Here is an 18,610-nt window from a genome sequence, read left to right as displayed (position 1 = left end):
GTTACTTAGAGGATATTGCAGCAAACATCCTAAGCTTTTGGATGAACATTTGTGTTATCTGTAGCATGCTTACAACAGAGAAAAACACTCTTCTACACAGAGATCTCCTTTTGAGACCTGTTTTGGTTTCATACCAAGGTCTCCTTTGGATTTTGCCTTTGGTAAAGATACCATAGTTGATGGACACAGTGATGTGGACAAGGCAACTAGGTTCATTGAACAGATCCAGGAGATCCACCAGGCAGTACAGGAATAGTTGGAAAAGAGCTAATCCAAATACAAGGCAAGCCATGACAAGCATCGGATGGAGCATAGTTTTCAAGTTGGAGACCAGGTCTGGCTGTATATTAGCAAGGAAAGGATGCAAGGCGAAGGTAAAAAGCTAAAGCCTGTCAGGTATGGACCTTTTAGGATACTTCAGAAGATTGGTGAAAATTCTTTTCGCCTTGATCTGCCAGCTTACATGCACATCTACTCAATCGTAAATGCAGATTGCTTGAGATTGTTTGAACCTTCAATGATTGAGGATCCTGAAGAGCAAAGTCAATTGCCTTCTATTGATGACCTGTTACCTGAATATCTTAATGAATTGTAGGAAGACACGGTCTTGGATAGGAAGGTGAGGACGACGTGTAGAGGAAATGTTGAGTACCTCAGAATTGGACTCAAAGGTTCAAAGCCGAGCAGTGCAAAGTGGATTGAGATTGGACAAGTGAGACAGCTATACCCTTACTTAGTCGATGCTTGAAAGAAAACCAAGTTTTGGTGGTCAAAAACCAGCGGTATTGATCCAGGGCATCCATGGGCGGTAAGTTGTTTCGAAGGAAAAGGAGCGATTCCACTCAGCACCTGACATGTGACAAGAGGAGGAGAGAGAAAACTGTCGCTCATTAATCAATGACTCCGTGATGCAAGCAGATCAAGAATAAATCTCGCAGATGCAGAGCAGGGAGCTATAGAACTTAATACCAAAACCAGAAAACAAGAATGATACTCAGATATCAATGAAACTCATATAACGATAACACTTAGCCAGAACAATCCTTCATAAAATTCCGAATGGATTTTACAATACAAGGCCTAGTAATATATAGCCTTTGAACCGGTAATCCGGTCATAACTTTTACTGGAAACTGGAAACCAGAAGAATCTGCTTTCGGCTAGATTATCATGCAAGATATCATAGTCCGAATGTAGGAGTACAATAATGAGGTGTACATGAAACAAGTACTGACTAAAGAAATGTACTAAAAGCAAAGATTCGGGCAAGTGGGGACAACCACTTGTTATCTCATCCCTTAAAGGCTAAGCCATATGGGGACCGAATCTTGACACATGGAAAACGAATTTGGCCGGAATCTAGGACATCGGCTCTTTCACAAAAGTATTTACACAGTGGAGATTTTTTAACTGGACCAAATCCCACGGAAACCAAAAGCAATTATTGAAGTGACAAAAGTATTTACACAGTGGAGATTTTTTAACTGGACCAAATCCCACGGAAACCAAAAGCAATTATCAATTGAGGTGATATGCAAAGATTTCATTAGAGTGATCTTCTGCAATCAGTCACTGTTTTCTCTTTCCTCATGATCTGCTAAGCCATTTAACTCTGGAGCGAAAACTTCATTAGGGATATATAGCCATGGGGGATCATATTCTCTGAAACAACAATAAAATGGGAATGAATACAGATTTTGGGGTCTGTATTGTTCATCGACAGAAATCCTACCCTGGAAACTTACAAGGAGACTGAAAGATTGGTCCTCTTCATTTGCAACTACCAAGGAATCCTGATGAACTAATGTGAATTCTATGACATGATCATTCTGAGCGGCTATATGCAATTCCCATTTTAGAGTACTAAGAGTACACTCAGTATCATGTTCTAACATCCAATTGACTCTCGGCATATACTTGACCAGAAAGATTTTGAACCAAGGACTCCACCAATTGACAACACTATCTATATTTATAGCAAAGAAAATGACTTTGACAGACCCATGTATTCTGGCTTTTTGATGAATGGTAAAGTAATCATGCCAAGTCCAGTCAGTGTTCTGGATGAATGCAAGATAAGAAGGCTCTACTTCTCTGGACAAAGTATAATAAACTCTCCAAGGTCTCTCTCTATATGGTAGCTCTCTAGCATATGACCACATGCTATCCTCAGACTCAAACCATTTTTGCAGAACTAATTCCCTAAGACTTAATGGCAATGACTCAAACTTTTTTACAAAACAATCCCAACAGAAATGGTAATGACATTGACTACAGACTATTACTTGACTGACTCTTCTAGACTGGTTTGAACTTGATGCTTCATCCTGTCGCAATGGCCTGAACATTTTGATTTCTTTAATTTCTTGTGAACCTTCTCTTGTGAGCATATCAGCAAGATAATTTTCAGCACCAGATTTATAGACTATGTCAAAATCAAAACCATCAAGCCATAATGCCCATCTCAATAGTCTGGTACTTCCTTGTTCAAGCAGTCTTTTGTTTGCCAAAATGCTCTTCATATGCTTCAAATCTGTTCTGACTAAGAATCTGACACATTTTAGGAACAAATGAAACCGTTTTATTCCTCTCTTGACAGCTAGTATCTCCTTATGTGAAGAAGGATACTTTCTTTCAGTATCATCAAATGTACCTGAGGAATAGGCACACACCAGTTCTTTTCTCCCATGCTTCTGCAACAATACTGCAGCCCAAGTATGATCCGAAGCATCTGTCTCAAGAATAAATGGAAGATTAGTATCTGGCAGCTTAAGCTTTGGAAAATCTGTGATTTTGCTTTTAATGCTTCTGACAGCATTGGTCATTTCTTCTGTCCATCCTGCTGCTTGCTTCTTCAATCTTTTCTGAAGAATTTTTGTGTCATCTGCTTGTTTCTCATAAAACTGTCTTATATAATTCAGGCAACCAAGAAATCTCTGCAATGTTTTAATATCTGAAATAACATCAAGAAATTTCAATAAATGGGTTAGAACATGAGGTTGCAGATTTACATGTCCTTGTTCTATATGCAGTCCCAAATAATCTATCCTGACTTTACCAATCTGAAATTTTTCTTCTGAATCTGAAAGAACGAGACCATGCTTATAAACCAGCTCATAAAACTTTTCTAAATGGACCTTGTGACTATTTACATCTCTGCTAAAAACAAGCAAATCATCTATGTAGACTATTATGTACTCTTCTCCACCGAAAATGTCTTCCATCCTTTTCTGAAATTCTGATGGAGCATTTTTCAAACCAAAAGGCATTACAGTCCATTGATATTGGCCATGAGGGACTGTAAAAGCAGTCTTGTATCTATCATCAGGAAGAATGCCTATCTGCCAGAAACCACTTTTTAAGTCAAATTTGCTGAAAACATTGGCATTAGCAATTTTGGCAAGTAATAGCTCTTTGTTAGGCAAAGGATAGCGGATTGGTAACAAGGCATCATTCAGAGCTTTATAGTTGATGACTAGCCGCTTCTTACCTCTTTTCTGCTCACTGTGTTTATTCACATAGAATGCAGGACAAGCCCAAGGGCTTTTACAAGGCTCTATCAGTTTCTGTTTTAATAATTGTGCTATCTCTTGCCGACATAAGTCTTGCTCTGAGGGGCTCATATGATTAGCACTGGCTTTCTGTGGCTTTGGAACATAATTCTCTTTATAAGGAAGGCCCACAAAATACTTTTCTCGAGTCCAAAATGCATCAGGCCTAGAGGCAGTGCAATCTTTCTGGAGCTTATATGATATTTTCTCCAAAGTCTTAGGACCATGGAGTTCTGCATTCTTGACAATTCTGTTAATCTTGGTTAGATCTTGGAGACTGTGGTGGACTAAATCTTGGTCTGTCGGTTGTACTCTTATTTGATAATCACTAGAAGAGGGCAAGCTGACTGGTCCTTCAGGAGTTGTGAAGGTGACTGTGCCTTTACCAAAAGTGACAGGCAATAGATCATTCAAAAAATCTTGTCCTAGAAGAAAGTCAGAACCTGTATCGAAACTCTACAATGTAACTTTTACATGGACATTATTCAAACAAATTGGAAAACCAGGAGCTATGTGATTGATTTCCATTACATCTTTTGTAATAGCTCGAAACTGCAATTTAGTCGGCTGCCAATAATAGGAAGGAATTGCACCATACTTGCAGCAACTACTCATGGCTCCAGAATCAGTTTGAGCATCAAGAGTGTATTCTTTTATTTTTGGCAGTTTGATTTTTATAGGAACTACCACTCTATCTCCAATTCCCATTACATTGACTTCTTCTATACTGGCATCTTTTTGAGGGAATTCTTTTGAAACATTCTTAAGCAACAGACTGGATAATTTGGAATTACAATCATCATTATCTGAGATAAGCATTTGGAGCTTGGATGATAACTGAATCATCTCTGATCTAGTATGATGAATTGAGGATTCTAATTGTCCTATTCTGTTCTTTAAAGAATTGATTTTATCCATACCTGAATCTGATGATGAATTTTCTTTTATCCGGAGTGGCATGAATAGGGAATCAAATTCTTTTCTATTAACTCTTCATCTGTGAATTTTTCTTTATTCCTTTTCCCAGAAGGTAGTTGTTTCTCTAGGCTTTCAAGTTTTTCTGCCAATCTCCTTTTCGCAGTGAACTGGACTGGGTCGAGCTGAGCCAATTCAGCTTTGACTGTTGCAATCTTCATCTGCAAATTGTCAGAAGAACTGTAAAACATTTTTATGTCGGGAATAAAAGTTTCTTCTGAATCAGAGGAACTGTCATTCAGATCTATTCTTCTTATATCAGGAATATCTTCTTCAACATCAGATGAAGAAGAACTAGAAACCTCAAAATATTCACCTTCAGAATGAGATATAAGATCCCATTCTTTTGGATCATGAATTGTAGAGAAAATATCCATAATTTTCATTTGTTTCTTATCTTTCTTCTCTCTACATTCATTTGCATAGTGACCTTCTTTCCCACAAATAAAGCAAGTAACTTTCTTTGAAGGTTTTGACCTCTTCCTAAATACTACTCTCCTTTTGTTGAAAGTTTTCCTAGAAGGATAATATTTCTTTTTCTTGGGAAAATACTTCTCAGTCTTACATGAACAAGTGGCTTTAGATTTCTTCAATGCTTTGCTCTTAGATTTTGACTGGCAACCAAAATTATATGTTTCAGGAAAAGAATTACATAACTTGGTGCTAAAATGCATCTGCTTCTTGAAATTCTTTTTAGCCTTTTCCGCAACGCATTCCTTTTGAAGTATAGAGACTATCATTTGATGGACAACTGCAAAAGACCAATTTTCCATATTGATCTTATTAGTCTCTATGTACTGGTTTATGAGGTCTGGGATTTTTCCTGGCATAGAGGCTATATAATATCTCAAATATGCAACATTATGAGAGTCATGAGCTTGATAAAGCAATTTTTGCATAGTGCAAAAATATTCTTGTAGATAATCAATATCACATAGTTTCTGAGATAAGAATAACTGGGCATGATGAGCTGAATCTTCTGGCACACTTCCCACAAACTCATGTTTCAAAGCATCAAACAAGGCTTTCAAGGGATCATCTTCATTTTCAACAATCTGTGTCATATCTCTATCAGACAATTTATCCCACCACATTTTTGCAATACCAGTGAAAGACCAAACAATCTGGGTAACAATATCAGACCAACTTGCCTTAGTTTCAGCTTTCCTTTGTAATGCCCAAGCATGAATATTATGTAGAACATTAATCACTTCTTCATTACTTAAGCAATCAATATTCACTAGCAGAGTATTACCATATCCTTTTCCTGAGGGATTATCTAAGGTTGTGGAGGTGGTCTGCAATCTTTCTGAATATTTACCAAAAGGGCTAGAAGCAGAAGCTTCATGAGCAGTAGAGTCCTCTTGGTCTTTCCTTCCTTTGTGTGAAAAGAAATAAGGCTCATGTCTATCTCTCTTAAAACTTGACTCACCAGACATGGCTAATATTTCTTTTGGAGCAGATGGTTGGCCATTTTCAATCAAACTTTTGAGACTAACATACTGTTTTGGTAGTCTCAGACTATCAAGAGAAGGAAATCCATCTAGCCGATTTCTCATTAATTCTGTTTTCTCCTTGGCTAAATCTATTCCTTTCTGAATTCTTTCAATCTGAAGCTTACCAATATTCTCTACCCCCTTAAAAAGAATACTTTTATGGGAGGACTCAGGCTCAGAAAAAGTGAATGCTAGTTTGGAACTTGACAGGTCTACTTCTCTGTAATGTGGAGGAGAAGTAGGGACCGGAAGAGCATCACGTAAATGACCAAGAGATTTGGAAATAATACCCATATTAGAATTGATGTCATTCAATTGTTGGGTGTGTTCATTTTGTGTGCCCAAAATTTCATTGTAACCAGAATGCAATTTCTTGATATGCTCTTTGACCTCTAAAACATCTCTGGCTATATCATCAATATTTTGCAACATACAAACAATTTGATAGTTTGTATAGTTGTGTAACTTTGTTGATTCTGTCTGATCTGAATCAGACATATCTCTCATAGATAACCATTGAAAATCTGCTTTCTTTGTTCCACTGCTAAATGTCCTTCTAGTATTTCCAGGTTCTAAATGTCTATCACTTATTTTTGCAGATATCTCAGACTGAGCTCTTGGAAGAGAAAAACTTTTAATGTCAGGAATGAAGACTTGAGAATCATTTTTAGGAGAATGAGATTCTTCAGTCTGAAAGGAAGTAGATGGGACACAAAACTGGCAATCGGCAGATTTATGAGATTGGGACCTTTGGGTCATCCTTTTTGAGATAGCTGGCATGTTTCTGGGCTCAGAGAGGTAAGAAGAGGATCTAGGTTCCTTACTTCTTAAGAGGGGAGTTGTATTGACAGCAGACATGGAACGAGTAAGTGTGGGAGAACTAAGCCTTAATCCAGATGTACCATCAGGATGCTGAATCAAAGACAAGTGCTGAGGCGTCTTTAGAGTATTAAGCTGAGGGTATTTTTGTGACAATGGAACATAATTATTATTCCACTCATCGGGCAAAGTACATTCACAAACACCAATCTGTAGTGGAGCAGTATTTCCAGGGCCAACAATTACTCCTTCTTTCAAAGCTCTGCCTTTCAACTTAGGATTGAGTGTAGGCATAGAGGTAGAGACAAATCGTAGGCAAATGGATGCATGCAATTGAGCAATTTGAGATTGGGGAGCAACATCAAAACCGTAAAACTATATATAAGCATTGAGGAAATCATTGATATATGGGTCAGTTAAAGAAACTTGATAGCGAGGAATGACAGAAGACCAAACAGGGCCATTATTGAGAGGGCTCTGGAATCCTCCTAGCAAAGCATCATGAAAGTTATTCATCCTGGTATCTAATACACAAGTCAAACACGAAGTATTCAAGCCAGGTCGGACTAGAGGATTGATGCCGAACTGAATCATTCCTATATGAACATATTTATAACCATTCTCTAATCCCCATTGTATGTCATCTCTCTTGATTAAAGGAATTTGGTAAACTGACTGTCCAGTAGAGATAGGAATATTTACAGAAGTGAATCTGAAAAGCTGAGCAGCGCGGAATTGAAAAACAAGAATCTTATAAAGCTTATCAACTTCTATCTCTGGCAGTGTCCAATTAGGCTGAGGTTCAAATTCTTGTACCAATAGCCTTTCATCGTAAAGAACATCATCATCATTAGATCTATTCAAGAATTTATTGAGGAAAGACCATCTATTCTTATGAGCTATCTTTTTGTCTTCGGGTTTCTGAGGAGTAAACTCATTCATATAACCAGCCATTGAGATTAGTATAAGTAAGCACCTAAACAGAGGAGAGACAAAGTTGTTGCGCACCAGGAAAGAAAAACACAGCAGTCCGTCGCTTTCACAGCTCTCTACCAGCACCTTAACGGTCAAGCTATTCAACTACGTGGGATGATTGAATGGCGTCAGATCTGGGGGCTCCAGATCTAACGGTTGAGATCGTATCTGATGGAGAACATGGAATTGATGAGGGATTAAGCCGCAATTTGTAAAGATTTGACATCCAATTTGACTACCAAGGTGGCAGAAGTCTCTTTCCATGATGTAACGGAAAAATGAACTCACGAAGCAAATTGGCACAGCTGCAGGAGGACATGTGGCCACTCCCTATGAGCCTGATGATGATGCCAAATAGGTAACTCTAAGCGAAGCTATAGTAGGCAATTCGATGGGAAGTGGAATAGGAATCAAATGGACATGGGTACGAATGGCCTTAAAGCCATGAACAAAGAACAAAAAAAGCACACCTGAAGAGAAAGGAAGAACAGAGAAAAGAAAGACAGTGAAGCAACAATAGAACATAAGATAGAGGGTTGAGCTGACCGAAGGTAGAATCGAGCACCAGAGATCTTGAGGGAATCAAGCCATCCCAAAGAGGATCTGTCGAGGACTGAGCACCACATTGGGCTCTCTCCATTATAGACCAGAAGGTCACAGAGCTGGTAAGGAAAAGAGTTTGTGTACTCTAGTAGCTTGGGGAATACAAGAACCACCCTGCCAAGAAAATTCCATTTCAAGAGACTCACATTGAGCTCCTTCATTGTAATTCTCTGCTTCAAGACATATAAAAGAAGGCCACCATTGAAAGCTGGACCAGAGATGTAGCCCTGGAAGGATAGGGTGAACTCCTTATTAATTTTTTTTGTTCTTGTATTTTCTTACTATGTTTCTTTGTTGTTTTCCATTTCAAGTGTCTGTGTATTTGCAATCTAATCAATCCATTGCTTAAATAACATAGACACACACACCAACATATGAGTCTGTAATACCTTCATTTAATAAATCTTAATTGAGGTCACTCATAGGGTGATTATCAAATCAAAACCAGATCACTGGGTCCTAAACTGAGGCTAGTCTCTCAGGCTTTACCGTAATCCAAACTCGGATCACTAGGCCCTTAACCGAGACTTCTCCCTCATGTTTTACTGTGTATCCTACCAAAATCAGTCAAGGGATTCCTAGACCTTTTGGAATGGAACTTGAGACCACCTTCGCCCTGGATTCCGAAATCAATAGGGAAACCCAAGGCTCAAAAACTGAAAATAAACATCCCAACACCATGGCATCCAGAAAAAGGCAAGGCTAGGTAGAAATTCACTTTCATAACCTAGAAAAACCATGCCACCGACAACAATAGAACCATACATCAACATGCAAAGCCATGCATGTCCATACCAGCTAGGGAATTACATTTGCAAAAGCTTACCTATAAGTATTCATGCTGAAGTTACTTGATTTCCCTTTCCTTTCCTTGATCCTTGCCTTCTTTTCCTTTCCTTTTCTTATTTTTCCTTTCATTTTCTTCAAGATAGAGTGCTCCAAGAAACTCAAAGTGACCAAGAGTGTGAGAGAGAGAGAAAATAATAACAAAGCTCCAAAGCTGAACTGCCAAATGGTTACCAACTGATCCTCAGAAGCCTCTTTATGAATGAGGCCTCTATTTTCTTCATTTCCATTATTTTCCTTCATTTTCCTCATCACAATCAACGTATGACCTTTCACCTTAACTTTCTCCTAATTTCCTTTATTTTCATAAATAAATGTGCCAAAAATGCCTTTTTTCCTTTTAATGCCTTTGCCTTAGCCTAGCCAAATTTCCTTAGCCAAAAAACACATCCAGTGATGCCCATTAGAATATATTTTCCCAACATTCATCTTGGAATAAGTGTCTCTTAACCGTGGTCTTATTTTTCCTTTATTTACTTTATGAGATGAACTTTTCACCGCGGTTGTTACAAACACTATTATATTACTTGTAACCTTCCTTAACAAGGAAGCAACTAAAAAACAAACACAACAATGTAGATCTAGATTAACCTCCAATATACTTTTGTTATATCTTGTTGTTTTGATCAACAAGTATCTTGTAGTGAAGATAAAAAACAAGAAGTATCTTCTTATTGTGAAGATCAAGAAAGTATGCAGGTCTTACAATACAATAGCTTTTCTTATTCTGACATCACAGTAATGGCATAACGTGCAAGCATCAACCTAAAAATAAGTAGCAGTTGGAGTGATCTGGATTTAAACAGGAATGCAACAAATTACAAATATAACCATAAACACAGAGATGTAGTGGAAATAATACTTCATTTCATTAATGTAAAATACTGAAATATGCTTACAAACAGAAATGGAAATAAACCAGCTAGGGCGATGGTAGCTTACCTCTAAGAAGAGATGTGGTGGCTACATGCCTCTGAACTATGTTACAATGAGGCTCAAAGGCCTATTTATTGTTGAGAAATAATGGAAAACCCTAAACATCCAAAAACCTAACCCTAGAAGATGAAACGCCAAACTGTGGGCCCCGTTTGGGTAAATTGGTACATCAACTTCCTGGGGTCGTAACTTTGGCATATGATCTCCATTTGATGCGCACAATATCTCGTTAGAAAGATCTATAGGAGAACTACAAGAATTTTAGGGCCTCAAAATGGCTTCAGAAGTTCAGGAATAGAAAAATTGCTAAAAATAGTAAATTGTGCTACAATTAAGGAAACTGAAAAGCTGAGAGAAACAAAAGTGGGGGTCTAAGTGGACTTGGCAGGTAGCCACCATTATCCACTTGGATCATTCCTCCCCCCCTTAGGAAGCAATGGTCCCCATTACGTTGAGTTCCTCCATGAGATGAGGAAACTTCTACTGAACTTGGTCCCTGGTGAGCCACTTGCCCCGGTGAAGGAGTTGGCCTACTTTGACAACTCAATACAATTGGATATTCTGTTGGCGAGTGCTTGATCTATGTGTCCATGATCTGATCAACTACAACTTGTTCCATGCAATCTGGATTTAATTCTGTGGGTGTGAGTTGTTATGCAATGTCAGATGTGTCTAGTAATGGTGGAAAGTATGGCCGAAGGTGGTCCACATTGAACACTGGGTGTAGGCCAAGGAATGGGGGAATGCTGAGCTCAAATGCATTATCTCCCACAGCCTTGGTAATGGTTTAAGGACCATATCAGAATGATCTTAGTTTCTAATAGGCTCTAATAAGGCATTTCTTTTGCAAATGCAACTAGACTTTGTTGCCCACCTGAAACTTGTGTGGTACCCGATCTTGATCATGTCGCTGCTTATACTTGGCATTTGATTTCTCTAGAATGTCATGGATCTGTTGGTGAATATGTTGGATGTGCTCAATGAAGTTGGTTGCCTTATCTTTTTTGGACTAAACATGAGCCAAATCTGGTGAGTAGCTGCAAATGGCATGGCCACATCAATGGGACATAGTGGCTGGAATCCCAAGCCCACCTAAAAAGGGTTATGGCCAGTCGAGTTGTGAAGAGCTCGATTATAGTTATGTTGAACATAGGGGAGGCTCTCGTCCCATGTGCGTGGATGCATTGAGTTGTACATGTGAAGAATGTGTACAATCATCATGTTGACAACATCTGTCTGGCCATCAGTTTGAGGATGGAAGGCTGTGGACTTAGTGAGTTTGGTGTCTAGCATCGACCAGAGACTAGACCAAAATGTATTGAGGAACTGATTGTCTCGATCTAAGATGATAGACTGTGGGATCCCAAAGTGCACCCACACTCGTTCAAAGAAGAGTCTAGCAGTGGCTTTTGCTGTGATATTCTTCTTGCAGGCTACCATAATGGCCATCTTCGAGACCCTGTCGATGACCACAAAAACACAGTCATTTCCATGCTTAGTGGAAGGAAGGCCTGATATGTAATCCATGGATATCGATTCCCAAGGTCGACTAGGGGTAGGCAGTGAGGTATAGAGGCCTTGCTTCTTGATGGTCAGTTTGGTGATGGGATTGGCAGTGCATGATCTGATGTAATTCTCGACATCTTGTTGAAGATTCAGCCAATAGAAATACTTTTGCAGTACCGCCATCATTTTCTCGACCCCGAAATGCCCAGCAGCCTCACTATAGTGTGCTTCCAAAATCATCTTGGCACACTCGCTTGAAGGAACACAAAGGTGACTCAGGTGGCATAACAGGGCATCCTGGAGGTGAAAATCTGGAACATGCCGACCCTCCAAGAGTGTCTGGTATGTGTGGCCGAATTCTGGGTCACTTTTGTAGAGAAGTGGCCAATCAGAAGTCTCGTGCCCACAAAATTTGAGCACGGTGGTTAACGCCATGATCGGTGGTCGACTGAGGCAATCTGCAACAATATTGGTGCTACCCTTCTTATACTTGTTATTCAAATGGAACTGTTGCAGGTATGTAGACCAGTTATGATGGCAATCATTCTGAAATTTTCCTTGGGTCAGTATGAACTGTAGGGGTCGGTAGTCTGTGTGGATGACTGTTTCCTTCCCCAAAATGTAATGCTTCCATTGTCAGCAGGCTTACATAATGGAATACATCTCTTTGTCATAAGTGGGATACTTCTAGACTATGTTTGAAAGTGTCTCACTGTGATATGCCACTGGATGCCCGTGTTGAGTAAGGACTGCCCCAATAGCATAGTCGGAGGCATCTGTCTCGACCTCAAATGGTTGTTGCAAATCTGGTAACGTGAGCACAGGTGCCATTTAGAGGCGATATTTCAACTTTTTGAATGCCTTCTGTTGATATTTAGACCAAAATAATTTTTCTTTCACTCCTCCCTTGGTGACTTGACTCAAGGGCCAAGTGATATGAGAAAATCCCATCACGAACCTGCAGTAGAAGTTGGCAAGACCTAGAAAGTTGTGGAGCTCTATCAGAGTGGTTAGAGATGGCCAATCCTGAATGATTTGGATCTTGGCTGGATCCATATGCACCCCCTATTCATCAATAATGTATACCAGATACTAAACCTGGGTCATGCCAAAAGTGCATTTCTCCAAATTGGCACATAGCTTGTGTTTCCGCACTATTTGGAGAACCTGTCATATGTGGTGGAGGTGCTCCTACCAACTTTCGCTGAAGATCAAGATGTTATCCAAGTATAGCACTACAAATGAGTTGGTGAATGGCCACAAGATGTCATCCATTAGCCTCATGAAGGTTGCAGGAGCATTTGTCAATCTAAAAGGCATAACCAACCATTTGAAAAGGCCCTCCTTGGATTTGAAGGTAGTCTTCCACACATCAGAGGGTTCGATTGGTACCTCGTGATATCCTGACTTCAGATCAATCTTGCTAAAATATTTTGCCCCCTTTAGCTGGTCCAGGAGGTCTTCAATACGTGAGATTGGTTATGGACAGTGATCATGTTCGGCATCCGATAGTCAATACAGAGTCTCCAAGTCCCATCCTTCTTATGTACCAACACGATCGGGCTCCCACAGGGTGATGAACTCGGACAGATGTGACCTTTCTGTAGCAGCTCATGAATCTGCCTCTTGATTTTATCGTTCTCTAGAACGAAGCACTGATAGATTGGTCCATTGGGCAGCGTCGCACCTAGGGTTAGATCGATGGAGTGCTTGACCTAACAGTGTAGAGGAATCCCTGCAGGGGAGGCAAAGATGTCCTCGTACTCCTCCACGACCTTGTCCATTTGTAGTTGTCGTGCGGAGGGGCCCTGTCCGGAGGTTGTGGCCACTGTCTTCTTCTTTCATTGAGGGCGTATCATCAGGAAAACAAATTTCCCTATTTTGGAAATGAGCTTACTGCATTGTTTTGCAGTAACCAAAGATATGTCGGTAGGCATTGCTACCTTTGGTATCTTATACAACTCATTTCCCAATGTAACAATAACAGTGAGGGGCCTTGATTCATACACAACATGTCGCTTCCACAAGTACGGTTGTCCTAATAATACATCATAAACTTCAAGGGGAGCAATGTCACACAATACCTCATTCGTGAAGGGCTTGATGTTGTATGGAAGACGACACTGCTAACTCATGCGAAGATCCCGTCCTTGGTGAAGCCACCAGATGGTGTACGGTTGTAGATGTGTTGTGGTTGGTAAGACCAACTTCTTCACGACCTCTGTCGAAATGAGGTTCTTTTGGCTCCCGCTGTTGATAATGAACTATAGCGGGGAGCCCTTTACCCACATCTAGGAGTGGAAGAGGTGCTCCTCCTCCTCAGGATCTTCGGGTTCCTCCTTCTGTATCTTCATGGTGGCAATGGTGGTGTTGGACTCTGCATCAACAATTGACTTCCCTTTTTCATTCCCCTTGTTGGGTTCTGACTCAGAGTCAGAACATGCATCTGATTTTGAAACCTTTAGCTCATCCACTAGTGACTGCTTGGCCCGACACTCACTTGTGTTGTGAGTGAAGATCTTATGGAACTCACACCACTTTCCTGTGTCCTTTTTCGGCTTCATGGCGCTATTCTTTTCTTGCAGCTTCGGCAGGTTGTCTTGGGTTGTCCCGCCATGGCTTTGTCCTTTATTCTGTGGTTTGGGGGCACCTTTCCCTTGCTTCGAATTCGCAGATCTAAAGTCCTGCTTCTTATGTTTAAACTTTTACTTGACCTTGATGGCATATCAGTATGTTGTGCCAAGCGAGGGGATGTTCAAAAATTCTATTTCTTCCTGGATGTACTTGTGCAGGTAAACGTAATATTTGAGTACCAAATGCTGCTCCGAATCTTTGATACCCAACTTTGTGTGAAGGGTATGGAAAATATTAGTAAACTCCGACACATCTTGGTCCCTTCCCTGCCACAGCATGGTCCAATTTATGTATTGATCCTCATAGCTTCCGACAGGGTAGTACTGCTCCTTGATGGCATCCTAGAATGAATCCCAAGTGGGTGCGACTGAAAATAGTGAGCATGTCCTTTCATCCTTCAGCTCGCAGTAGGTTTCCCACAGTCCTTGACGTGGGGGGCTGCTTTGAGAAGAGCGAAAATAATCTTTTCTCGACTGGAAAAGTCATGAACAGAAAAATAACCATCTATCAAATTTAACCATTTATCTACAACATCTGCATCTATTTAACCCTCGAAGATGGGGATTTCCAAATTAACTTGTACCTTAAAGGGTGTGGCATTTCCAGAGGAGCTGTCGGAAGCCGATGCGTCGTCTTTGGGTAGCAGCTGAAGGATCTGGGCAAAGCTATCCATCATCGCATTCCTTTGTCGCTCGAGGGCTTCTTCGAGCAAGATTTTAATAGGATCTCCTGCTCCATCATCTTTCTTTTCATATGCCATGGGAGGCCGTTGGGATTTGCGAGGTTGGTATTGCAAAGGTTCGACCAGTTCAAGCCCTAACTCCTTATATCCCGACCTCGTTGGGGACATGCAAAGAAAAACAGAGAAAAAAAGCAGACCGCTCTGATACCACTGATCTGGATTTAAACAGGAATGCAACAAATTACAAAGATAACCATAAACACAGAGATGTAGTGGAAATAATACTTCATTTCATTAATGTAAAATACTGAAATATCCTTACAAATAGAAATGGAAATAAACTAGCTAGGGCGACGGTAGCTTATCTCTGAGAAGAGATGTGGCGGCTACATGCCTCTGAACTGTGTTACAATGAGGCTCGAAATATTATTTATTGTTGAGAAACAATGGAAAACCCCAAACATCCAAAAACCTAACCCTAGAAGATAAAACGCCAAATTGAGGGCCCCGTTTGGGTAAATTGGTACATCAACTTCCCAGGGTCATAACTTTGGCATATGATCTCCGTTTGACGCACACAATATCTCGTTAGAAATATCTATACGAGAACTACAACTTTGGGAAGAGAAACCTTGGTCCATGGACCCATGTTGCTCCCAGTTTTCCCAAAAAACGTCATTTAGGGCCTCAAAATGGCTCCGGAAGTTTAGGACCCGAAAAATTGCTAAAAATAGTAAATTGTGCTACAATTAAGGAAATTGAAAAGCTGAGAGAAATAAAAGTGGGGGTCCAAGTGAACTTGACAGGTGGCCACCAATATCCACCTAGATCATGGAGCTCATGGGACGTAATCTTTTATTGAAAATCGTTGACAAGTCTCTCATGGGAAAGATTCATGGGCTTACTGCAGAGAACATCATGTTGATATTCAACATGAATTCTTGCTACATGTGCCATCTCATGAAATGAAACCTATGCAGCCTAGGCATGCATCTTGCAGTTTGTGAATTGGATGAGGAGGAAGGAGGAATGGAGATGGAGAAAAAGCCCTATGTAGCTTGGACATGCATCTTGCAGTTCGTGAATTGAATGAGGAAGAAGGAGGAGTGGACATGGAGAAGATACTTGGGGCATTAGTGGGAGGAGTATAGAAATTATTGATGCTTATTATGTTCAATGGAGGGAATCTCATTAGTGGCCTAGACTAGGTCATGACCATGCACATCGAAGGCAATTTGGTTCTCAAATTGAAAGAAGCCAAAGCCTTATGGCTTTGATGATCTGTTGGGTTAATATTTATTTAAATAGCATTTCTTTAGTGGTTTTTGTGTTTCTAAAGTAGTTTTTCTTAGGTTGAAGTTTGATCTTGGCTGACTGTTTGATTGCAAGTTTTTGGGAAAAGTCATAATGCGACTCCACCATAACATCTCCAATAATAACCTGAGAGTAAATATCAGTAATAATAACTTATTGTTAGTTGCAAATTGTAATTTCATGTATTAATCTAATAACTAAATCCTTTCTAATTCATGTGGCATCATAATTTAATGCCTTGTGAGGATCTTTCATTCTATGGATCTTACAATGAAAGCTTTCATTGTGCGAAAGAAGCTTCCTCTACACTCTGCATTGCGTAAATGGAATGAAGTGAGAGATTTAATACTAACATTTTCAATTTAAACAAATCCCCACACCAACGAGTTGAATCTTTACGAGCAAGAACATTGGAAAGGGGATTACAAATATTTGAAATTAGATAATTTCGTTAGCACCAGCCACACAAGATAGTTATTTAGACAAACACCAACTTTTCATTGATACAATGTGTGGAATGCATAGGTTCAAAGGAAGCTTTCTTTCTCCACCCCTCCGCAGTCCACACAATGTAACCAAATCTTGATATTTCGATGAAGTGTATGGAAGCAAGAATACCAACAGATTGCAAAAATGATTGTGGAAATTAAGTGTTCTTGAATAACGAAAAAAGGTGGACCTTGCACTACCTTAATTGTGTCATCATATCGATAGCTACCAAAATAGGTGACATTTTGTGGAAACTATTATGGAAATAGAGAGTTCCCTAATAATGACAAAATGCATACCCCACATAAATGGGAAGGGACTATGTTGCTATGCAGTTATCACCCATGTTTCTTGTGTCAAAACCTTATTGTGCATTGTCAAGGAGAAGAAGATGTGATTTGGAGCAGTGAAATAATGGATAGAATGACGAAGGTTTTCATTATCGTTATTCGTTGTTTCCTACAATGTTAAATTCATTTTCTTCATCACTGCTTCCAACAATGCTAAAGTCATTTTCTCCATCACTGCTTTTAATTCAAGGTAGGTTTATTTATCCAACTATTATGTTTACAATTTTTAAACTTTACAAGTTGAGAAGGGAAATAAAAATGTTATTTTTTCTTATGTAGTTGTAGTCTATAAATTATATTAAGAGAAAACATGCACATAACCGAAACATCAACTAGTGTCACCTAGGAACTCTCAATTCCAATCCCGTAACTTTTCGTTGGATATGTAAACACCAATGTTGACAATGACATTGAAACGCTAAGGAACATATTTTACTTTTTTAAAAGCCTCAATACTATTTTTGAATAAAAGGCGATGAAGTATGAATATATTAGGATGTGAGTAGATAAGATTGGGATAAAATATTATGACCTTGTTTATTTATCGTAGAATTAGACAACATCCTAGAGAAGGATGTGTATTGGGATTAATTGGTACAAATATCAATTATTTATAGTTCATTGGATGTACAAGAGGTTGATGGTTTTTGACAAACCTCCCTACAATCACAAGGAGGTGCCCCACTATATTCTCAAAGGATTGTGGGTCAAAAATGTTTTTAGTTTTCCATATCAACTATTTTAAAATTGGTGAATTTTGAGGGGTAGGTGACCATCATGTGCAAGATTAACATATGTCGAGTGTGATTGGTTTGGTTTCCACCATGGCCCATAATTTACTTTAGCATAGTTTATTCATCGCTACAGTCAACATAGAGGAATTTTTAAGCAATGTGAAATGTATGCATGGAAGGCCAAATGTTGGTCCTTCTTACCACAAGGTTGAGTTTAGTTAGGTGATGTGATTTGAACACTTTAGGCATCATGCTCATAGTTTATGTGACCATCACCTATGCCTAACCTTCAAGAGGACTTGTTATGCTCCGATGGAGGCTTTTCTAGGGTAGAGTTTGATGGATGGAATTAGTATAAAAAGATCTTTTAATTTTTTTTTACTGATATCGTATAGCAAATTGTAAATTTTTTGCAAAAAATTAATTATTTTACATGTGCTGTTGCAATGATCCAATACTTCTATGTAACTTTAGTATGAATCACTTCCATTATTGAGAAATAGTTATATTAACTTGTTCTCTCCAAATATCCAACCCAAAAATATTTTTAGACTATAATTTGGTTTTAATATATTATTTTATTTCTTTTACTTATTTTATATGCTAATCTAAATTCCTTTTACACATCTTTTTATAAACTCTATTTTAAATTTAAATAAACATTTTTATATAAAAACTATGCCACACAGAAAATTCCACC

Source organism: Pinus tabuliformis, chromosome 7 (genome assembly GCF_031772625.1).
Source record: "Pinus tabuliformis cultivar Carrire ecotype Pingquan chromosome 7, CPIR1, whole genome shotgun sequence".
NCBI classification, from domain to species: domain Eukaryota; kingdom Viridiplantae; phylum Streptophyta; class Pinopsida; order Pinales; family Pinaceae; genus Pinus; species Pinus tabuliformis.
This window is presented reverse-complemented; position numbering follows the sequence as displayed.